The 25,277-nt window shown below is 45.9% G+C and overlaps 1 long non-coding RNA gene across 1 annotated transcript; it reads right to left on the bottom strand.

Annotated features, from left to right (window-relative positions):
• Positions 1-5,214: 5,214 nt before the first annotated feature.
• On the bottom strand, positions 5,215-6,498 carry LOC136519069 (uncharacterized). Its single transcript, XR_010774684.1, has 3 exons — positions 6,324-6,498; positions 6,016-6,133; positions 5,215-5,825 (listed from the first exon to the last, which is right to left on the bottom strand). It is a non-coding gene; the product is annotated as an uncharacterized lncRNA (long non-coding RNA).
• Between the last annotated feature and the right edge of the window lie 18,779 nt (positions 6,499-25,277).

Here is a 25,277-nt window from a genome sequence, read left to right as displayed (position 1 = left end):
CTTCGCCATGACTCCTGCTTTCTTCTGCGCGTCACTTTTCGCCATGAATCTGGCCTTACTGATGAACGAGGAAATGGCGGAGGATTTATTGGTGGTGATTTCGGAGGTATTAGGATTGGCGAGAGGAAGAAGATGGCTGCGGCTGCGAATGGCAATGGGGTTCAGTAAAAAGTAACTTACCTATCCTATACTGTATTTAACCCAAGAGTTATGCCATTTCATCTGCCTGAGATTCTTGGGAGACGTGCGTACGCGCCGCAGACGGTTGTTTTCACAGCCTTGAGATCTATGCCAATGTATGTGTCTCTTCGTTGCCAGTGTGAGAGGGCCCACGCTGACGCACCTACTTATAGGTTCCACGCAACTGTTTTCTTGAAAAGACAAAAAGGTAGTATGACATGCTATACCCATCTACTTTTTTGACCAGACGTGTCAGATTGGACTTGACAGAGAAAGTAAATAAATAAATATAAAAAATAATAGTACAAGTGGCATATGGTTTTTCGCCACACTTCTCGTGCTCGGAGACTAACCAGACCACCATTGTGCTCGGGGACTATCCAGACCACCATTGTGCTCGGGGACTATCCAGACCACCATTGTGCTCGGGGACTGTCCAGACCACTATCGTGCTCGGGGACTGTTCCGACCACTCTCATGCTCGGGGACTGCCCCGACCACTCTCCGAACATTGCTTGGAGATCGCTCTCCTCGGCTACATGTGATTTGTACTCACATACAGTTGAGAGGCATTTATTTAGACCTTGCTACAAGGCTGATACCTCGCCTTCCAGCAAGCTCGGGGACTACATCGGTACGATGCACATGCCGGTGCATCTTGTATCGCTTGTACGACGATTGGATTCTCAACTTCAGTGGAAATTCTTTTTAGACCCTGGCACCACGTGCCTACGTCACCTACTACCAGGCTCAGGGACTAAGTGGGCACACTTTACCTTGAGGTGAATGTGCTTATTTTATCGACCCCTACGCTCTGACTGTTGGCCATAACTACTATTGTACAAGGGTCACTTACATTTCTTTTTAGAAATACAAGTGTGCACACTTAATCAGGAAAGAAATATTTTTCTTTTTTCTTTAGAGCACCATGCATTCTTCGGACAACCGGAATCTTTGGCTATAATCGTGGACTACTGCTCTCTATGCTGATCAGAATACTGGCACATTTGCTTGGTCAATGTTTTAGCCAGTAAGAGATGACATAAAGACAGATCGCATTAGTTGAAGAAGATCGAACAACGTGTCGCAACATAATACATGGTGCTCGGGGACTAGCTGTGGGGGTATTAACCCCTATACCCTTACGGCTAGGCTAGGGCCAGCCCCGGACCAGGGGGTTTGGCCCACAAGAGGACGACGCGCGGCCCGGCCGATCTGCTCGGAGTCCCGCGCAAGGAATCAAGACAGACTTGGAGATTAATCAAGATCCTGGTCGGATTAGAATAGGAATCCTTATCTGGCCACCTATGGCAATTGTAACCGGTTAGGATTAGTTTCCAGATCTGTAACCCTGCCCCCCAGACTATATAAGGCGGGCAGGGGACCCCTCTAAAAAACATCTCTTATTGACATACAGCAATACAATCAGACGTAGGACGTAGGTATTACGCCTTCACGGTGGCCGACGCCTTCACGGTGGCCGAACCTGGATAAAACCTCGTGTCTGTCTTGCGTCACCATCTTGTTTGTAGCTTGCGCATCTGTCTGCCGATAATCTACTACCTTGGGCATACCCCTAGGTAGACTGCCGACCATATTTCATCGACACGGAGCGTAGCCCCAAGGGTCGGGTGAGGCAGAGCCCGTGGCCTCGAGGTCGGGCGAGGTGGAGTCCTCCCCCAGATGTTGGACGAGGCAGAGCGTAGACCCAAGGGTCAGGCGAGGTGGAGTCCTCCCCCAGAGACCGGGCGAGGCGGAGCCCATGACCTCGGGGTCAGGCGAGGTGGAGTCCTCCCCCAAAGTTCAAGCAGGGCAGAACCAGCCCTCAGAGGTTGGGCGAGGCAGAGCCCGCACACCTAGGGGTTGGTTGGAGCTATAGTCACGCTCTTGACTGCTCGGATGTATCAATGTTGATGGTTATTAGCTCCTCATCTTCAGGTACCCTAGTATTGGTCCCCGACAATGATAAAGTTACCTAATAGTCACCTTGAATCCTACTAGGGAGTTGATGTGGACCCAATAACGAGTGCTATGAAACAATGGGTCAGGGTCCAACTCCTATTGATGTCCAGTGACGACTGAGGTCGTCACATTTGATAAAACATTCAGTGATCCTCCATTGACCGTCATAACAAACTCCATAAACCGTCACAAATTAGGTAGCTATAGGCAACTACCTAGGACTTACATTTTATGACTATTCCATGGTACCTTTCCATGACACACGACATGATATTGTCATATATAGTTCCGACGCTTCTGATTGTATGACGCAATAGTGCTTTGCGTCATATTATGACACAATATATGACAAAAATATGTATTGTCATGAGGATATTTGTCATTGAAGGCAACTTTTCTTGTAGTGTATGCAGAGCAATCCAAGCCATTGCACTTTTAAACATGCTCCCCTTGTTCAGACGAACCCATGACATTGACTTCCCCTCGTTCACTAGAGCTAACATCAACAAACAACTTTGCTAGCCTAACAGCAAAAGCAACATCTTCATCTTTCTGCTTTTGTTCCTCTTTCTCATCATGCATGTCTTTGTATCAAAAATAACTGGGGCTATAATATCCCTTTCTTCTTGTTTTTCCTTGAAGGTCTTGGAACCACTGATGGCATGACATCCATTGCTTGTGTAGCTTCAAACACTTCTTGACCAACCTTCATGGGGTTCTTAGCTTTCAAAAAAGTACAATCTTTCATCACCTCGATGCTGATACGACCCACAAGTTCAAAAAAATCCTCATCTTCATCAACCAAGCCAAGCACATCAAGTCCCCCTGAAATATTTGTCTTCTTAGTAATCTTCTTCATTTTACAATAACTTTAATCCCTTCAAAGCATCCCAATAGCACTTGATTTACCTACCCCATGCACAACTAGCAGAGCCCATACACATAGGAAATCTTTGCAAGATTAAATATGTGATTGAAGCCCTTTGCATCTTCTCCTAGAATGAGAGTCCTCAAGTCCTATTATTTTGTGATACAATTCTCAATTCTATCATAGGTCTGCCTCTTGATAGCCGAAACATAATTAGTATCGAGCTTAAACTTGTTAGATCTCTTCAAATAAAAATGGCATTTTGTACACCTTGTCGTAAAAAATCCATCCCCTCAAAACCTTTGTGTCTCTAACAGTCACTAATTAACTGGTCAAATACAAACAACAACATATTCATCAGCAAGATCTTTAGCTCACTGAATTGATGCGTCAATATAATTTTCATAAACTTTCTACACGATGACAGAGGTGTCATACAAAGGAAAATAATTAAGCTTCCTCTTATCCATGTGCGAAGCAAAAGGATAAGTTTTCTTCATGTCTCCACCCTCAACAAGAACCTCAATACAAGGTAACTTATGATAAAACCAAAATCTTTAGCTAATCACACTAGTAGAAATGTGCACATTTATGACAAAAATCTTAATGACGAATTAAATTCTATCATAGCATATTGATTTCTATGACGATTTTTTTTGTGTCGTCATGGATCATTGGCCTACTTGTTCTTTGTAGCCGGAGCAATATGAGGAGCATCACGACAAGGTTTGAAGTTGCAGCAACCAAAGTAGCTAGAAACCTTAACCCCATCAAAAGGCCTCAATATTAAGCTATAGGCCTTGAGTTTTGGCAGCCCAAAAACTAATATTTGAGGTAAGATTTGGAGTCAAGTAATGAAGGCCAATGTTGTAATGCTCAAGATCATAGCAAGCAAAGGATCACAAGGCAAATGGAGACCAACAAAAAAAGATCTCGAAAGCAATGGGTTCATCTTCGTGGGGCTTTGTGGTTTCTTCTTGCCCTTGAGGCCTAACAAAATCTGCAAACATACCCGATGAAATCTAAAATAAATGCCTCATCTACCAATAAAACCCCAAAATGAGGTGATTTAGAATCATCTTCCACCAACTCCAATTCAGAGACATCAACATCATCAAGCCATTCCAGTCCTAGTCACAAGAAACAATAATCACAAAAACAAATAAGAACAAAAGAAGCATGAAAATACAAAAAAACACAGACGGACCTTTTATCAAATGATGAACTCAAGTATATCTCAATGAAGTTAACTTTGAACAAAGTAAGGAGCAAAAGGAGGTGTAGAAGTTGTGTAGACAATAGCTTTATGACTTGGTGAAAAGTATTAACACCACCACTTCTCTTATAAAGCCCCCTAAGTCTTGTGGTCAAACTAGCCTTTAAAAAGACAACAATGCCACCTCAAAAATCCTAAAATTTAGTTGGTTAATGATTAAATAATAGCTAAATATGTAAAAAAAAATATGAAGCTGATTCTAAGAGAAAAAAGGGATGATGTTTAATAGTCAAAATAAAATACTTCACGAATTCAACCCAATGAGTTGGTCAGCACCCGCGAAGGGCTACTGTTGGGATTTGGACTTTATCATGTCGTCCGTAATCGACACTATAGCTAATCGCTTCCCTTGGCATCTTAACTTCGCAGGTCCAACATCGGAAGCAACATTTTTGTCGTTGAGACAACTTCGCGAGCTAGATCGTGGTCGACTTTGCATTTTTTCCCTGATGCATCGAAGTGCCAGGCAAAGTCGAAGCAGAGTGGTCTCGCCAATGACGGCGTGTGTGAAGCTTGATGGGTGATCCGATGCGACAGCAAGCTAGCTAACATTTGTACTATTGGGCTTCAAGAAAAGGGCAAAACTAACCCAAAGTATACCGAGGATCTTTGTAAAGGTTGGTCAAAGGGAGAGGAAAAATAATAAACACAATCTGTATAGACAAAGTCCCACTACTACAAATGCCTTTTCTTGCATTGTACGGGCCAACTGATAATGAAATGAGGCAAGCGTTCCCGCCTGTCTACTTGTTATCATTTCACTCCTTGTTGAGCGCTTTGTGAATCGAAGCACAGCATATGTACGATACAATATTGAGCAAACTTGTTTTCTGCTCATTTAATTACATTCATACCATGATTATTCTAACTTGCCGATGACTGCTTGAAGGTACTTGGTTTTTTAGAAAGTCAAAAAAAAAAGGCTGAAGGCACTTGGTTTGTGAGACATTGTTCTCAAATGTTTACATTATAAGACTTACAAGCAATTGATGCCATAATAGGAACTTTGTCATTGTGATGACAAAAAAGAACATTGTCATTGTAACGCAACATAAGCTGGACATCGTCGATGATAGCAAGTACATAGTAGTAGAGAATACATATATCAAAGTAATTCAAAACCGTTAAATTCAACAAGGGAGTTAAAACAAGCCAATGCAAATTGCACATACAAATAGAATTATAGCCGAAACACAGAACACAGGTAGCTAAAACACAGAACGCACGTACGTGATAGTACAAAATGTTCCTCCAGTAGTATGGAACAGGTGCACAGAAAACAGGAAGCACAAACCACTACTGCTTACTACCCTAGTACACGCAGAAACTCCTGATTATACTGCAATCCTAGAAGTATTATATATCCCTGCGGTCGACCAAATTACTTATTAAAGAAAGCTCCACGCATGAATGATGAATGGCACCGATCTCTCTGGTTTCTATGCATGGTATTACGTGTATCTCCGTTCCCGTAGTAGCTTAGGCGCTGTTCAGTCGCAGCAGAGCTCGCAGAGCCAGCAGCAGCAGAGAGCAGCGATGCTGTGGAGTCGTGGAGACGAAGAAAGAACACATCAGTGACGCACAGACAGATCAGTCTTGCTTACATGCACATCAATCAAATGCCATCTAAACTTGTGGAAAAAAAAAAGGAACACAAAGGATATATGTTAATCTGGTCTAGCTAGGTCTTAGACAAGGCTACAAGAGCGTAGCGTAGGCACGCACGTACCATCCTTCGATAAAGCTGGGCTCCCCCCGCTTGCTCGACGTTGAGCGGCGACGAGACCCCTTCTTCTTGCCGCCTGCCGCGCCACCCTGCTCGGCCGGCCCCACCGACGGGTACCCTACTGATTCACCAATTATTCGAATAAATCAGCAATTGTCTTGTTCGTTTGGCTGATAAGCCATGGCTGAAAGTACTGTTAGCTGATTTGTTATGAGAGAAAAATATTGTTCATTAGCTGAAAAAAATATGGCTCCAAACGAACAGGGCGAATGAAGATTGGAGAAGCTAAAAATAACAGTAACTGTGACAACCTGGAGGAGGCTGAGGGTTGCTCGTCCTGGCGTTGTTCTCCATTGATGGAAGGATCGACATTGGGAACAGCTAGATAGCAAGACAATATGTGTAGGTTCGCCTTGCGGTTGTGAACAATCTATCTCAGCTGTTTATAACAGAAGAATAGATCAACCCAGCTGCAATAAGCCAATAACTGTGTGTTCAAGTGATGAGCGAAATGGCCTCCTTATATAGGCTAGGCACGCGAATGCCAAGCGATGGAGCACCTAAGTCGACGAGGTAGGAAGAAGGAATATGATGATACTGGAGGCGCCTGTACGTACGTAGTTTTTTATCAGCCATCTTCGTTCTAGGCTGACCAAGAATGGTTGGTATGCCGGCCTGCAGAGATCGCAAGCCAAACTCGATCTGTTGCCTAAGAGCAGGTATAATAACATGTTGTAAGCAGTCTGAATGCTGACATGGAGGAGAGAGGAGAGGAGAAGCACGCTGCAAGCTTGCAGTCGGCTTGGACACACAAGAACCGAAAAACCCTACGAGAGAGACAAGTGCGCCACGTATTAATGCCGAAGAGCTGACTATTATACGAGTGGGCTGAGAGGTAGGGTGGCAGGCAGCAGTCGGCTGTATAGCTTTGCTCTAACGGTACAGCGAGCTTCTCGGACATGCCGCGTTAGCTGATAGACAGATAGATAGATTCTGTTCGATCTGATCTAATTGGGAGCAGCTAGCATAGCAAGCTGGTGGTAATAGAGATTCTGTTCCGTTGTCTTTAGAGATTGTGCTTGCATGTGGACACGCCACGAATGGAGTGCCGGACGATGGAGCCATTGATCGGCTGCCATGCAAGCTCTTGCTTGTCGGCGTGCGTCGGCCGGCGTTCTGGTTTTCTTGCTTTGGCGGCAAAGTAGGCAGAGGTAGTGTAAAATGGATGCCCATATTGACGACCGAATACCGATGCGCGGTATACGATACGTCGGTACGTACGCGTGCACCAGAAGAACGTAACTCCCTGCAGGTTAGAGTCAGCGACGTTCTCGACCAAAAACCTATCTTCTCTACTTGTCTTTCTCCCGTACGTGCTCGGTACTCCTAGAAGAATAGCCGCCTCCGATCCGGGTCGAGGAATAGATTCTCCATTTCTCCTCGCTTTGGCACTTGGTAGTTGCCGCCACGCTTTTCATTCAACAATTATGTTCCCGTCCCATTGTCGTCGGCTGTCGACAAAGTTAAACGTCTACTACGTGCCACGATCTCTGCCTCCAGGCCGGTTCCGCGGATTAAGATACGCCCGGAAAGGCTTTGGGTTCAGCAAATCAGCATTCCGGTACATTCGTATATAAAGTGTGAACATGGTTCCTGCTTATTACACTATCAATCTATCATCTAATCTTGATATTCCAAATTACAAGCTTACCAAGAGCGGCCACACAACTACTATATTATTCAAGTGCGTAATAACTTTATTATTATATATAACGTGGTTTCTGCATTGAGCATTGTGAATCTACTTCTGCTGCCAGATATCAGTGCTATTTGTTCTACAAATGACTGATGGATATTTATGATTTAAGTACACGCGAAAATCAGATCCAACCTAATTAAGAGGAAATTATGTGGGTTTCAAACAAAAGAGGTTATTACACAAGTTCAAGTTGAACACAATTGGGACATGGATCGTTAGGAGATATGTATGTATATATACGATCGTGGTACGAAGATGCTAGCGCGACGTTCGGACCGATGCAACATTCAGATAAAACATTTGCAACATGCACCTGAAATGGATGAAACATTTCGAACAAACGCTTGCAACATCTATGTGAAACATATGCAATATCCAGATAAAACACTTTCAACACACGGCTGAAAACATATGAAACATTTCGAACAAACGCTTGCAACATACATGTATAGCCATTGCAACATGTGCAACATCCGGATCTACTTTTGCAACATCCATATGCAACACTTGCAACATACCTCTGAAACATATGAAACACTTAAAACGTATGCTTGCAACATGTGCTTCTTCCTGTTGTGGTGTCTTCGGCCAACCGCGGGAGACGATGTCTCGGCTGGCGACGACCTTCACCTAGTGGCGTCGAGGTGGTGGTGGAGCGGTGCACGCCATGTCCGCGACATGTGAGCATGGGGTGGGCCGTGGCGGTGGATGGCCACGGTGGCGAGGCGGAGTGGGGCGGCGCGGCAGTGGATGGCCGCGCGACGAGGGATTGTGGCGGCGAGGTAGAGTGGGCGGCACGATGCGATAGGCGAGCGAAGTGGGGAGATATTTTTGAGAGAGATGAGGAGACGTAGGGAGCATGCAGGGTTGTTGGGGGCAGGGGGGTAGCGGTAGCGGTAGCGCGCAAGTCCGTCAAGGAGCACCCAGGCGACGGACGGCCTGACTGAAGCATTACCTATGGCCAACCAACAGCCCATTAAGCTAGATTCACTTTCTACAATAAAGGTACACTCGTATGAGCTGTTGGTTGAGTTTGATATTGTTCTTGTTTCAAATTGCTACTATGGCGATGCAATGCATATTGCACACATTAAGTCACACAAAAAAACATATATGATTATATGTGGTAGATGCTCACACTAGTTTAATTTTTTAGGTAATGAGAAAAAAATCTGTCTTTTGACATTCCCTGTTGAAAATACATCAGAACACAGCTTTTACAATATATAGTCACATGTCCCAACATGAGTGTAGACAAGGCATCACTTATATACACAAGAAAATCAATGAACACAAAGGGATATTTCAGTTGTTTATGACGTCGAATCCTAGCCACCCATCCTCCCACCAATTAGACTGAGAGCCGAATTGGAGCTTAAGGCAAACCATTTCCATGCGAAAAGATACTCCCTTAGAGCAACTCATAAATTATCCTAATCAAAATCACAGGGGAAAAACTAGTAAATATCTGTTTCACTACATTCTTTCTCCCTCTCACTTCTGCAGCATAGTATAGTGCCCCGTTATCTCAGTGGTTTGTGGATGGTAGAGCAGCCAGAAGTGTGTGTGTGTGTGTGTGAGCGAGAGAGAGAGAGAATAGTTTCATGGTGCATTTATTTAAGGTTATAGACTTTGGTACTCTTTTCTATTAAGTTGGTCAAACTCAAAATAGTTAAACTTAGGATAAAAAGTTAACTTATTTTGGGATCAAGTATATGACATTCTATTTAATAGCCGAAGCACGCGAGCATGTATACGGCATTCTAGGTGAACAATCAATAATCAGCTAGTAGAAACTTTTAAGTTCTTGCAAATAATCCAGACAACCAAGAGACTGATACAATGCAACAAACGCACCTCGGCATTCGCTGCAAACAGTACCTTCGATAAGGTTTATAGTACTACAGATGATCCCCGATTGGAACAACAGAAACTACACTATCAACATATTGTTGAGAACCTAAACCTAATCAGCCATTAGTGAATAGGATAACAAACGAATTAACAGCTACTCCTCATGAGAGAAACTACAAAACACTGTCAGTAAGACTACACCTCACCGGCTCACCCATGCCCTTCATAGGCAAATAGTACAACTCAAAAGCAAAAATCAGTCTGTTCGCTGGTTGGTTTCTGGGCTGATAAGTCCAGCTGGTGCTGGTTTGTTGTGAGAGAAAAACACTGCTGGCTGGCTGATAAGCCCTGGCTGAAACTAACAAGCTAACAGGCTGAATGATCCAAGCTAGTTTCTGAATAAATCTCTCAACGGCACCACCGTGCCATATGCTTACTCAACAATGCACTACTCTCAACTGCAGAGATCGTGCAATGAAATATTACGTTTCACTGGAACATCCATCATGCCAAAAAGCGCTCCTTACGTTTTGTTCTCAATGATACAAAGGGCAACCAAAGGTAGGATATGAGATGGCACCTTCCCAGTTCCCACCCGAGTATAACTCAAACAATAGCCCAGAATTTCTTCCTGCAAAACAGAACTTGATCTGTCCCGCCTTCCTCATTTTTCAACATGTGCGCAGTAACATCCCAAAGGAACTTCGGTGCTAGATCGATGATTCTTGAGAGAGTGTGATTCTCATCTCTAATAATGACAAAACCCTGTATGTTCACAATTTGGCAGACAATGATAACCATTCTCTCTTAACTAAATTGCTGTAACGAATACTAAAGCATATTTGGTACATTGTTTTTTAAAAAGAAAAGGGACAGAAAATTATGCTACACAAGAAAGTTTCTGAATGGAGAAACAGGTATCTTCTGCTTTATACTACATTTTGTCTACTAAAGGCCAACCATTGAGGGACACGTCGACACTAATAAATTTCCATGGACAAATTGTTTCTTTTCACAATGAATTGGATGTATCTATGAGGTGTTTGTCATATTGTTGAATGGTTGCCATGTTCACTCATACAGAAACTAGTTTGTAATGGAAGCCGTACTGCCTGCCGACTTGATCTGGACGTCACCAAGGATAGAACAATATGATGAAGGAGAAGCAGAACACACCCGAAGATTAGAACTCGACAGTACAGAAGAAGTCAGAGTAAACGCTACCCTTCAATTAGCCAGATACCTCCAAGGTTTAAGACGCCACTACAACAAGAATACCCAGCCTCGATCACTCCAAATCGGAGACCTAGTACTAAGAAGAATACAAAAAACTGACGGACGCCATAAACTACTCAGTCCATGGAAAGGTCCTTTTATTGTCACAAAAGTCACCGGACCAGGCACGTACAAGTTGATAACTGAAGATGGAAAAGAAGTCAACAATACATGGCACATCAGCCAACTAAGAAGATTCTACGCATTAAAACAACTCAAGGAAGAATATATATACAAGCCATAAGAGATCAACGTTCATGATCAATAAAGATGGTGTTCCTCGACAATATATGTCTTATTATGGCTTCCCCAAAGTTATTTTCACTAAGCATATCAACGTTCATGATCAATAAAGATGGTGTTCCTCGATAACATATGTCTTATTATGGCTTTCCCCCAGTTGTTTTCACTAAGCATACCGGCCGAGAGCAAAAGAGCTGAAAAGATGCTTGAGCCCGCCGATGAGGATAGCTAATAAGCTAACACCCGAACCAAAAAGTAAAATGGCTGAAATTATGCCTAAGCATACCGGCCGAGAGCAAAAGAGCTGAAAAGATGCTTGAGCCCGCCGATGAGGGTAGCTAATAAGCTAACACCCGAACCAAAAAGCAAAATGGCTGAAATTATGCCTGAGCATACCGACCGAGAGCAAAAGAGCTGAAAAGATGCTTGAGCCCACCGATGAGGGTAGCTAATAAGCTAACACCCGAACTAAAAAGCAAAATGGCTGAAATTATGCCTGAGCATACCGGTCGAGAGCAAAAGAGCTAAAAAGATGCTTGAGCCCGCCGATGAGGGTAGCTAATAAGCTAACAACCAAACCAAAAAGCAAAATGACTGAAATTATGCCTGAGCATACCGGCCGAGAGCAAAAGAGCTGAAAAGATGCTTGAGCCCGCCGATGAGGGTAGCTAATAAGCTAACACCCGAACCAAAAAGCAAAATGGCTGAAATTATGCCTGAGCATACCGGCCGAGAGTAAAAAAGCTGAAAAGATGCTTGAGCCCACCGATGAGGGTAGCTAATAAGCTAACACCCGAACCAAAAAAGCAAAATGGCTGAAATTATGCCTGAGCATACCGGGCGTGAACAAAAAAGCCAAAAAGATGCTTGAGCCTGCCGATGAGGGTAACTGATAAGCCAACACCTGAACCAATCCTAAGATGTTTTTACAACCAGGGAAAGAGCCAGATGCTGGCCACATCTCGAGTTAAGCAAAAAGGCTAAAAAGAAGAAGCTGAAGATACTTGAAATCGCTGGTCCTAAGTCTCTTCAGTACTAACAAGAACAAAAAGATTGTTAGGACAAAGATCTACTTAACCCGAGTTGTTTACACGACAGCCAGACAAGCACTCGACAAATCAAGAAAGTTTGTCAAGACAACGATCTACATATACCGAGTTGTTTACATGGCGTAGACGAAAGCCTAACAAGCACTTGACAAAATCAAGAAGATTTGACAAGACAACGATCTGCATATACCGAGTTGATTACACGGCGTAGATAAAAGCCATACAAATGCTCGACCTATCACGACCACCATAAACTGTGGATGCGCACCACGACCAACAAACGACTACTCGGAAAAAAATCCGATCACTTGGACAAAGAAGCAGTGCACATGGATCGGGAGCACCAACGGAACAAACCTAACAAAGGACACAGTGAAAAGACAGAATTCAATGAAAGAGGACTCAGGCGTGAAGGAACAGTACTCAAGAACAAGCATATTCAGAAGAATATACTAACACTGTACAACTCGTGAACAAACAGCATTTACACTCAACCACCATCATACAACTACATCTGACAACAGCAGACTACCAGAGAATATGCCAAGATCCAGTTCTTTTTTAATAAAAGAACCCAGATATATGCTCGGGGGCTGCAACAGGAGAGGTTTTTAGTTCTTTGAACAACTCAGATTCAAGACCCTCCAACTCTTTGTTCCAAATAGCAAGAGGCTCGAGGGCTACACTCAGTGAGTGCACTTTTTCTTCAAAAAAAAGCGCACATCACTCAGAAGAATTCTTCAAGACAGGATTTTTCAAAAAACATAAGATTCAAGACCCTCCAACTTTTTGTTTTAAATAGCAAGAGGCTCGGGGGCTACACTCAATGAGTGCACTTTTTTCTTCAAAAAAGCGCATGTCACCAAGAATACTTCTTCAAGACAGACCACTTCAAGGCCTCAAGACAAAAAAAACCTGGACCGAGCTATATCTGAGTTCTTTTTGATAAAGAACCCGGGTATATGCTCGGGAGCCCTTCGACGAAGAATCAGAGAAATTTTAAGACAAGACCCTCCAGCTCCTTGTTCCAAATAGCAAGAGGCTCGGGGGCTACACCCAGCTGGGTGTGCTTTTTCTTCAAAAAAGCACACACCACTCGAAGATCTCAAGAAGCGCTACATGGTTTCACTCCAGAAAGCACTCGAGCGACGCTTGTTCCTACTTGGCAAGACCTAGAGGAACAAGATAAGGTTTCTAGAGTTCAACCATGAAGTGCTCGGGGGCTTGTCGATGCGGGACCCATGGGATACCCCACAAGGAAGAGAGGATATCTAGTTTGATTAGGATTCCTCCCATATAATCCTAGTAGTAATATTACCCTGTAATTCTACTATGACTCTACATTGTAAACCGACTAGGACTCTGGCCTCCGGACTATATAAAGGAGGACAGGGCTCCTTAGATCGAGGGAGCAGAAGAGAGTTAGAGACAACACTTGACAATCAATCCAACACAAAGGCTAACGCCGACTGGACGTAGGGTTATTACTCGATCACGGTCGAGGGCCCGAACCAGGATAAATCGACTGTCTCTTGCGTTTACCGTCGAGTTCTGCATACGCTGAAGCCCGAATAAACTGCTCCGAGTACCCCCCATGGCAGGCTATCGGTGGTAAAACATCGACAGGCCCCAAAAGCCCACAGAGCAAGGCCGCCGCAGCAGCGATGTTCTGGATCTCCTGGGCGAAGTGTGGGAGGGCTTCATCATCCACGATGATCCTCTAGTTCATGTCGTGGGCCATGGTGCGCGTGCGTCCACCGTCTCCGTGGTGCTCTGTCGACGAAATATGGTCGGCAGTCCATCTAGGGGTATGCCCATGATGGTAGATTGTCGGTAGACGGTGCGTGTAATCAGGAACCAGATGGTTACAGAGGCACAAGACACAAGATTTATACAGGTTCGGCCGCCGTGTTGGCGTAATACCTACGTCCTGTGTCTCATTATTCTGTATTGATTGAGGTCTTCTCTGAGGGGACCCCTGTCTCTCCTTATAGTTTGGAGGAGGAGGGTTACAAGTAAAGTATCCTATTTGGTACTATTACAATATCTAGTACAACTTGTAATCTTACCGTGCACGCCTCAATCTTACGGGCCAGGCCACCTCGGATGGTGTGGGCCATGTACCATCTTGTGGTACCCGGGGGTATATCCCCCACAGCTAGTCCCCGAGCGCCATGTATTCTGATGCGACACACCATTTTAACCTTCTTCGAACAGTGAGGCTTGAGTTCTTGACATCTCCGACCACCGTTGTCGCTAGAGAAGTAGGTTGTCTAAAGAATGTATGGTGCTCTTAAGAAGAAAGAAAAAGATTTCCGTCCTGGGAAGTGTGCCCACTTGGGTTTCTGTGAAGAAACGTAAGGGTGTCTTGAAGCGTAGCATCTTTGATCATCAGAGGCGTAGGGGTCGAAAAACAAACACATTCACCACAAGGTGAAGTGTGCCCACTTAGTCCCCGAGCCTGGTAGTAGGTGACGTAGGCACGTGGTGCCAGGGTCTAAAAAGAATTCCCAGTTAAGTTGAGAATCCAATCGTCGTACAGGTGATACGAGATGCACCGGTAGGTGCATCGTACCGATGTAGTCCTTGAGCTTACTGGAAGGTGAGGTATGAGCCTTATAGCAAGGTCTAAAGGAGAAAAAATATCCCAACTATATGCGAGTTGCTAGTCGCATGTAGTCGAGACGCAAAGTCCTCGAGCCATGGTCGGAGAGTGGTCGAGGCAGTCCCCGAGCATAGGTTGAGGAGCGACGACGAAGTCCTCGAGCATAGGTTGAGGAGCGAGTGACGAAGTCCCCGAGCTGTGATCGAAGAGTGATCGAGGCAGTCCCCGTGCGTAGGTCGAGAAGCGAGCGATGATGTCCCCGAGCTATGGTCGGAGAGTGATCGAGGCAGTCCCCGAGCGTAGGTCGAGAAGCGAGCGATGAAGTCACCGAGCTGTGGTCGGAGAGTGATCGAGGCAGTCCCCAAGCGTAGGTCGAGAAGCGAGCGACGAAGTCCCCGAGCATAGCTCAAAATTCTTGCAATATAAATATGTAGAATGGTAGTACATGATGTATAAAATAATAAATTATGGAGAAAAATCAGCGGTGAAGAAATAGTGTATGACGCTCAGCAGTCACTTGTAAATGAGCATGATGTGATAAAGTAGTTGGTGCTTTGTAAACATCAGTGTTAATGTGAAGTTTGTGTTTATACTTAATATAAATCGTCCGACCAGTTAGTATGTAGCTGAGCCTCCAGCCCTAGCTAGCTTTACTGTAGCGTGGAGCACGGAGCCCATGTGCATGTAGGAAGGCGTCGCTAAGGAGCTGCTGCCGACGACCCGTAACGCAGAGGGCGGATGCTCATACACGTGTAGAGAGAGTCAGTAGACAGGGCCGTTTCTGGAGATATCGAGCGTCAACGTGACTAGTCGGGGATTTTCGTTAAGTATAGCTGTATGTTATCTCTAAGATGGTATACATGGACAAACGTTATTTGAAGAATAATCATGACGAGGACATTTGTGGAGAAACGTCGTAATGAAAAATTATATTAAATATAAATATTAGAAGTGTACTTATCTTTGGATAGAAATCTGGTCGATGGCGATAAAGTTGTCCGGTCCTCGTGCTTTTCAGCCTGTTGTGACGGTGGTCGCGATTGTCATAGCGCCATTCTTCATGGCGATCATCATTGCGACGTGGTCTGGTGGTCGAGGTGGTCGGAGCTCGGTAGAGCCGCTCGGGACATGGTCGACGTGGTCCGTGGTCGATGTGGTCGAAGCTCGGCGGAGCCGCTCGAGACGTGGTCGACGTGGTCCATGGTCGACGTGGTCAGAGCTCAGCGGAGCCACTCGGGACGTGGTCGACGTGGTTGCTCGATCAGTTCGGTGGTCGGAGGGCATGTACCTAGTTCCATCGCATGGGGAGGCAAAAGCCCTCGGGCATGTCCAGCCGAGGTCGGGCGCAGTCGGAGATCTTCCTTGCTTGCGTGAAGGTTTGCCGAGCAGGTCGTAACCTTCTTTTGTCAGGCATCTCTGCTTGTATGCCTTAGATGAGCGCATGCGAGCCTGATGGAGATCTAGACTATCTTCAGCTTGCATGGCACTATAGATCACACAGCCTTTGATTTCTTGCTTGCCTGACAGCTTGCACCCGAACGTTGATGCATGCGGTGGACTGGTAGCCAACAACAACCAACATGCAAGTCCAATCTAGTCCTGTAGGGTCACGATGAACTGATGCCGTGGTTCGTAGAAGTAGTGGCCGATGCCAAATCTGCGGTAGTAGATTCTGAACGCCGATGACGCTGCTGAAGCTGGGAAGCAGATAAGATCTCGTTGAAATCTCGGCTTGCTTCCCAGGTATACGACGCTGGAGACGACGCCGCAGATAGCCGACTTGACGACGAGTTCGCACAGCGACGTCAAGCCACTGCAAGAGCCTCAAGACGACGACTCCATTGTAGGTGAAGGACGCCGCCGCCAGAAGCTAAATTGCCACGGATGGGATTGATCTTGAGGTCCATCTGGTTCGCCATGGATCAGCACGCACAGCCCCTACCTGGCGTGCCACTGTCGATGAAATATGGTCGGCAGTCCATCTAGGGGTATGCCCATGATGGTAGATTGTCGGTAGACGGTGCGTGTAATCAGGAACCAGATGGTTACAGAGGCACAAGACACAAGATTTATACAGGTTCGGCCGTCGTGTTGGCGTAATACCTACGTCCTGTGTCTCATTATTCTGTATTGATTGAGGTCTTCTCTAAGGGGGACCCCTGCCTCTCCTTATATAGTTTGGAGGAGGAGGGTTACAAGTAAAGTATCCTATTTGGTACTATTACAATATCTAGTACAACTTGTAATCTTGCCGTGCACGCCTCGATCTTACGGGCCAGGCCACCTCGGATGGTGTGGGCCATGTACCATCTTGTGGTACCCGGGGGTATATCCCCCATAGCTAGTCCCCGAGCACCATGTATTCTGATGCGACACGCTATTTTAACCTTCTCCGAACAGTGAGGCTTGAGTTCTTGACATCTCCGACCACCGTTGTCGCCAGAGAAGTAGGTTGTCTGAAGAATGTATGGTGCTCTTAAGAAGAAAGAAAAAGATTTCCGTCCTAGGAAGTGTGCCCACTTGGGTTTCTGTGAAGAAATGTAAGGGTGTCTTGAAGCGTAGCATCTTTGATCATCAGAGGCGTAGGGGTCGAAAAACAAACACATTCACCACAAGGTGAAGTGTGCCCACTTAGTCCCCGAGCCTGGTAGTAGGTGACGTAGGCACGTGGTGCCAGGGTCTAAAAAGAATTCCCAGTTAAGTTGAGAATCCAATCGTCGTACAGGTGATACGAGATGCACCGGCAGGTGCATCGTACCGATGTAGTCCCTGTACTATTACAATATCTAGTACAGCTTGTAATCTTGCCGTGCACGCCTTGATCTTACGGGCCGGGCCACCTCGGATGGTGCGGCCCATGTACCATCTTGTGGTACCCGGGGGTATATCCCCCACACGCTCGATCTCCTGATCGAGCTCCGCGTGTTCCTGCTTGAGCTGGAGTTGTGCTTCCTCGAGCTCTAGGTGTCGGGCCTTTAGCTGCTCCACCTGTAGGCAAGGTGGGGCCCCTGTCTCCCTCTCGACCTCGTCATTGAGGTCGTTCGTTGGGGTAGCCTCTTCCTCATGGATGCTTTCGACGTGTCCCTCGAGAGTACCCATCATGAAACACTCACGAGAGGTGCGATGGCTCCCCTGCTGGAGTTAGAGCTAGAAGGCAACTCTGATTCTCCTACAAGGAGGTCATGGAAAGACTCCATGACATATTCGGTCATCCCTAAGAACTCGTCGTTTGTGGGGGATGGAGGCGTACGTTGCGCCACAAGGTGGCCATCGGTCTCTGCGGCATTGCGAAGACCATACGGGAGTGCTGTCGGGGCACTCCGGATGAGGTATTTCAGAGAGAGCGGCTCCCCTCCAGCAAGCTACGCCATGACATTGGTGAACGAGAAGGTGAGATGGCGCAGGTCCTCCCGGGACGGCCGAGGCCCCAGGAAGGCACCGAGCTGGCACTATAACCTCTCATAGTCGAAGTCGAGGAGCTGGTCGCTTTCGGGGGTGTGGGCCTCCAGTGCGTGCAGCTATAGCTCCTAAAGTGCCTTGGTGATCGTGTCGAGGCCAGCGGAGTGGAGAGGTTGGACGGCAGTAGGAGCCATCGCCAACTCTCCCTCCATCGTGACGATGAAGTCTAGGTCCCCGAAGCGCACATGCGCGCCTAGGACCTAGCTAAGGTTGTGACTAGCCATCCGAGGCCTGGTGTGGATGTCAAGACACACAAAAGGCCCCTACCTAGCGCACCAACTGTCGGTGTTTCAAGTTGCCACCAACTAGTAAATTTCTAATATTGTGCGTCTAGCTCGGATGGTGTGCTAAGAGGACACGAGGTTTATACTAGTTCGGGCAGAATGTCCCTACGTCCAGTTCATTGCTACCGCTCGTGTTACTAACACTGAAAGTTCATAGTAGGGGTTACAAATGGGTGAGAGAGGGATATGTCCCAAGTCTCTAATGGAAAGGGTGAGCGGATGCCGAGAGCTCGGTCGCTGCTCGATTGTATGTTCGGGGTTCGATGAGTTGATTGGGTTTGAGTCTCCTGTGGTGTATTGCGATGAGTTCCGATGCCCCTTATGGGTTGCCCTACTTTCCCTTTTATAGGCCAAGGGAAAGCATGGGTTATAGTGGAGGTAGAGAAGAGAACAAGAGGAAGAAGTCCTTTAGGATCATCGGGTCCTTCTCCTTTTATGCGAGTCCCGCTGACCCTATAGACGTCAACAGGGATAGCTTCCCGTCATGGCCCTGTCCGTCACTAGTGCCACGTGCAGGCATCGTCTGCTGGTCATGGCGCTCTAATTTGTCCTGGCAGACGTTGTGGTGAACCGACGCGCCTGTCAGTGTTCGCACGAGAGTTAGGTAGAATAGTACCGGTACGCCCGATGTGTTCCTGATATGAATCCCTAGGTATGGCCCTTCACGGCCATGGGTAATATCGGGCCATGCCGGTCACCTCCCTGGTGTCAGAGCTTTGACTTAGGCCCATTCGCTTGGACCTAGAGTGGTTGACGGCGGTATGGGTCTCTGTCGGTGCGAGATGGATCCCATGGTCTCGGTGTTGGGCGAGGCGGAGTCCTCCCCCAGAGGCTGGAGGAGGCGGAGCGCAGACCCAAGGGTTGGGCATGGTGCAGCCCACAGCCTCATGGTCAAGCGAGGTGGAGTCCTCCCCCAGAGGCTGGGCGAGGCAGAGCGTAGACCCAAGGGTCGGGCGAGACAGAGCATAGACCCAAGGGTTGGGTGAGGTGGAGCCCATGGCCTCGGGTCAGGCGAGGAGGAGTCTTCCCCCAGAGGCCGAGCGAGGCATAGCACAGACCCAGGGTTAGGCAAGGCAGAGCCTGCGGCCTTGGGGTCGAGCGAGGTAGAGTCCTCCCCCAGAGGTCGGGCGAGGCGGAGCATAGAACCAAGGGTCAGGCGAGGCAGAGCGTAGCCCCAAGAGTCAGGCGAGGTAGAGCCCATGGCCTCAGGGTCGGGTGAGGTGGAGTCCTCCCCTAGAGGCCAGGCGAGGCAGAGCGTAGACCCAAGGGTCAGGCGAGGCGGAGCCCATAGCCATGGGGTCAGGCGAGGTGGAGTCCTCCCCCAAAGGCCGGGCGAGGCGGAGCGCATCGGGTGAGGTGGAGCCCACGACCTCGGGGTCAGGCGAGGGGGAGTCCTCCCCCAGAGGTCAGGCAAGGCAGAACCAGCCCTCAAAGGTCGGGTGAGGCAGAGCCCACACACCTGGGGATTGGTTGGAGCTGTAGTCACGCTCTTGACTGCTCAGATGTATCAATGTTGATGGTTATTAGCTCCTCATCTTCAGGTACCCTAGTATTGGTCCACGACAATGATAAAGTTACCTAATAGTCACCTTGAATCCTACTAGGGAGTTGATGCGGACCCAATAACGAGTGCTATGAAACAACGGGTCAGGGTCCAACTCCTATTGATGTCCAGTGACGACTGAGGTCGTCACATTTGATAAAACAATCAGTGATCCTCCATTGACCGTCATAACAAACTCCATAAACCGTCACAAATTAGGTAGCTATAGGCAGCTACCTAGGACTTACATTTTATGACTATTCCATGGTACCTTTCCATGACACACGACATGATATCGTCATATATAGTTCCGACGCTTCTGATTGTATGACGCAATAGTGCTTTGCGTCATATTATGACACAATATATGACAAAAATATGTATTGTCGTGAGGATTTTCGTCATTGAAGGCAACTTTTCTTGTAGTGTATGCAGGGCAATCCAAGCCATTGCACTTTTAAACATGCTCCCCTTGTTCAGACGAACCCATGACATTGACTTCCCCTCGTTCACTAGAGCTAACATCAACAAACAACTTTGCTAGGCTAATAGCAAAAGCAACATCTTCATCTTTCTGCTTTTGTTCCTCTTCCTCATCATGCATGTCCTTGTATCAAAAATAACTGGGGCTATAATGTCCCTTTCTTCTTGTTTTCCTTGAAGGTCTTGGAACCACTGATGGCATGACATCCATTGCTTGTGTAGCTTCAAACACTTCTTGACCAACCTTCATGGGGTTCTTAGCTTTCAAAAAAGTACAATCTTTCATCACCTCGATGCTGATACGACCCACAAGTTCAAAAAAATCCTCATCTTCATCAACCAAGCCAAGCGCATCAAGTCCCCTTGAAATATTTGTCTTCTTAGTAATCTTCTTCATTTTACAATAACTTGAATCCCTTCAAAGCATCCCAATAGCACTTGCTTTACCTACCCCATGCACAACTAGCAGAGCCCAAACACATAGGAAATCTTTGCAAGATTAAATATGTGATTGAACCCCTCCTCAAGTCCTATTATTTTGTGATACAATTCTCAATTCTATCATAGGTCTACCTCTTGATAGCCGAAACATAATTAGTATCGAGCTTAAACTTGTTAGATCTCTTCAAATAAATATGGCATTTTGTACACCTTGTCGTAAAAAATGCATCCCCTCAAAACCTTTGTGTTTCTAACAGTCACTAATTAATTGGTCAAATACAAACAACAATATATTCATCAGCAAGATCTTTAGCTCACTGAATTGATGTGTCAATATAAGCTTCATAAACTTTCTACACGATGACAGAGGTGTCATACAAAGGAAAACAATTAAGCTTCCTCTTATCCATGTGCGAAGCAAAAGGATAAGTTTTCTTCATGTCTCCACCCTCAACAAGAACCTCAATACAAGTTAATTTATGATAAAACCAAAATCTTTAGCTAATCACTCTAGTAGAAATGTGCACATTTATGACAAAAATCTTAATGACGAATTAAATTCTATCATAGCATATTGATTTCTATGACGAATTTTTTTGTGTCGTCATGGATCATTGGCCTACTTGTTCTTTGTAGCCGGAGCAATATGAGGAGCATCACGACAAGGTTTGAAGTTGCAGCAACCAAAGTAGTTGGAAACCTTAACCCCATCAAAAGGCCTCAATATTAAGCTATAGGCCTTGAGTTTTGGCAGCCAAAAAACTAATATTTGAGGTAAGATTTGGAGTCAAGTAATGAAGGCCAATGTTGTAATGCTCAAGATCATAGCAAGCAAAGGATCACAATGCAAATGGAGACCAACAAAAAAAAGATCTCGAAAACAATGGGTTCATCTTCGTGGGGCTTTGTGGTTTCTTCTTGCCCTTGAGGCCTAATAAAATCTGCAAACACACCCGATGAAATCTAGAATAAATGCCTCATCTACCAATAAAACCCCAAAATGAGGTGATTTAGAATCATCTTCCACCAACTCCAATTCAGAGACATCAACATCGTCAAGCCATTCCAGTCCTAGTCACAAGAAACAATAATCACAAAAACAAATAAGAACAAAAGAAGCATGAAAATACAAAAAAACACAGACGGACCTTTTATCAAATGATGAACTCAAGTATATCTCAATGAAGTTAACTTTGAACAAAGTAAGGAGCAAAAGGAGGTGTAGAAGTTGTGTAGACAATAGCTTTGTGACTTGGTGACAAGTATTAACACCACCACTTCTCTTATAAAGCCCCCTAAGTCTTGTGGTCAAACTAGCCTTTAAAAAGACTACAATGCCACCTCAAAAATCCTAAAATTTAGTTGGTTAATGATTAAATAATAGCTAAATATGTAAAAAAAAATATGAAGCTGATTCTAAGAGAAAAAAAGGATGATGTTTAATAGTCAAAATAAAATACTTCACGAATTCAACCCAATGAGTTGGTCAGCACCTGCGAAGGGCTACTGTTGGGATTTGGGCTTTATCATGCCGTCCGTAATCGACACTATAGCTAATCGCTTCCCTTGGCATCTTAACTTCGCAGGTCCAACATCGGAAGCAACATTTTTGTCGTTGAGACAACTTCGCGAGCTAGATCGTGGTCGACTTTGCATTTTTTCCCTGATGTATCGAAGTGCCAGGCAAAGTCGAAGCAGAGTGGTCTCGCCAATGACGGCGTGTGTGAAGCTTGATGGGTGATCCGATGCGACAGCAAGCTAACATTTGTACTATTGGGCTTCAAGAAAAGGGCAAAACTAACCCAAAGTATACCGAGGATCTTTGTAAAGGTTGGTAAAAGGGAGAGGAAAAATAATAAACACAATCTGTATAGACAAAGTCCCACTACTACAAATGCCTTTTCTTGCATTGTACGGGCCAACTGATAATGAAATGAGGCAAGCGTTCGCTACTGGATTCAGGTTCTTTGCCGAGTGCCTGAGACACTCGGCAAAGGCTATATTGCACTCGGCAAAGCCTTTGTCGAATGCGGCACTCGGCAAAGCACACACGGCAAAAAATTAATCGGCAAAGCACTCTTTGCCGAGTGTATTTTATCGGGCACTCGGTAAAGGCTTTGCCGAGTGCCCCGGAAACACTCGGCAAAGAAAAGCGACCGTCACGGCGTCGGTTCCGTTGACAGTCACTTTGCCGAGTGTCAACCCTGCCGGCACTCGGCAAAGATTTTTTTAAATTTTTTTTAAAACTTTCTTTGCCGAGTGCCAATACGTGAGGCACTCGGCAAAGAGCTTTTTTTTTTTTTTGAGAATTTTCTTTGCTGAGTGCCAACCCTCTATGCACTCGGCAAAGATTTTTTTTTTTTTAAAATTCTTTGCCGAGCGCCAACCCGGAAGGCACTCGGCAAAGAGCTTTTATTTTTTTTTTTGAAAATTTTCTTTGCCGACTGCCAAGCCTCCAGGCACTCGGCAAAGATTTTTTATTTTTTTTAAAAAAATTATTTGCCGAGCGTCAACCCGGCAGGCGCTCGGCAAAGAGCTTTTATTTTTTTTGGAAATTTTCTTTGCCGAGTGCCACCACTCCAGGCACTCGGCAAAGTTTAAATTTTTTTTTTTTAAATTTCTTTGCCGAGTGTTATAGTCACAGCACTCGGCAAAGCTGGAAAATCTGTTTTCTGGTTGCCCATTTTGCCAGCTTTGCCGAGTGTTGTGACCATTGCGCTCGGCAAAGGGGTCCTTTGCCGAGTGCAACACTCGGCAAAGTGACCCAAAACGGCAAATAATTTTTTTTTGCGTTCCATCATGACAAATACATTCATACAAACATATATCACATATATATCTCATCCATCGCATATATATCTCATCCATCACATATATATCTCATCCATCCACACATCCATCCACCCATAACACATCCATCACAATATGTAATAATAAGTGCTCAAGTCCATCCAAATAAGTTTACAAGTCCATCAAAGTCCACAAGTGCATCACAAGTCCATCACCAAGTGAACAACAAATGTAAAAAATACAACATGCACTCATCTCGGCCACTGCGACTATGGTGAAGGCCCAGGTGCATCATTCGTAGGTGCATGAGGTGGATTATTCGAACCACCGTCAGATGGAGACTGCACAAAGGAGAAAAGATTGCATGTGAGACAAAATTATTTTGATAGCTAATCTAGGACGATAGAGACCATACAAGCAAAGCACAAGTGAAAGTAAAAAACTTTGATACTCACAGGAGTAGCTGCAGCTGCAGGACGCGGAGGCGGAGGTGGAACCAACAGCCCAGGTGGCAGAGACAAGCCCATACGTTGCCCAAGCCCTTGTAGGAAATCCGTAATGTCCATCAGCCTCTGCGCCTGGGCCTGCCGCTCGGCCCGCTCGGCCTTCAACTGGGCCCCCAGCTCCTGACGTTCCTTCATTTCTTGTTCCAGCCGGGCCTGCAATATTTCACTCCAATGTTTCAGTAATGCAAAGCTAATTAAGGTGTGTAAAGATCAATGTATGACGAGTAAAACAGGAATAACCTCGAGTGCGTCGACCCGGTGCTGTGCAGCGGTCGGCCGTGTGCGAATGGCCGGGCTCTCGCTCGTGCTCCGTGCTCGGATCTGGGAGAGAGAGGGAGTAGAGGCCGTGTCGATGACGCCGTCGCCAAGCCAGAACCGTCCATGCTTCTTGCCTTGCCCCGCCCTCATGACGGCCTCTCCATCGAAGTCCTGGGTGCTCGGCAAAGAATGCTTTAATTTTTTTTTTAATTTTCCTCTTTGCCGAGTGCATACACAGGAGCACTCGGCAAAGAAATAATAAAAAAAAATTTAAATCTTTGCCGAGTGCTGTCCAGGGAGCACTCGGCAAAGTATTTTAAAAATAAAAAAAATTTCTTTGTCGAGCGCCAGATCTGAGACGCTCGGCAAAGAATTTAAAAAAAATAAAAATAAATCTTTGCCGAGTGCCAGATCTGGGGCACTCGGCAAAGAAATTAAAAAAAAATCGTTGCCGAGTGCCTAACCGCAGGCGCTCGGCAAAGAAGGACGTGGCACGGCGCCGTTTCACGGGCAGCCTATGCCGAGTGTATAGATTTTGCCGAGAGTTTGGCGCTCGGCAAAGAAGTCCTTTGCCGAGTGCCTGTGTTTGCCGAGTGCCCGGCGCTCGGCAAAGAAATCTTTGCCGAGTGCAATTCTTTGCCGAGTGCAGCACTCGGCAAAGAAGATCTTTGCCGAGTGTCCGATTTTTGACACTCGGTAAAGAAATTTACACTCGG

Source organism: Miscanthus floridulus, chromosome 17 (genome assembly GCF_019320115.1).
Source record: "Miscanthus floridulus cultivar M001 chromosome 17, ASM1932011v1, whole genome shotgun sequence".
Lineage (NCBI taxonomy): Eukaryota > Viridiplantae > Streptophyta > Magnoliopsida > Poales > Poaceae > Miscanthus > Miscanthus floridulus.
The sequence above is the reverse complement of the archived record's forward strand: the minus strand, read 5'-3'. Positions and strand labels throughout refer to the sequence as shown.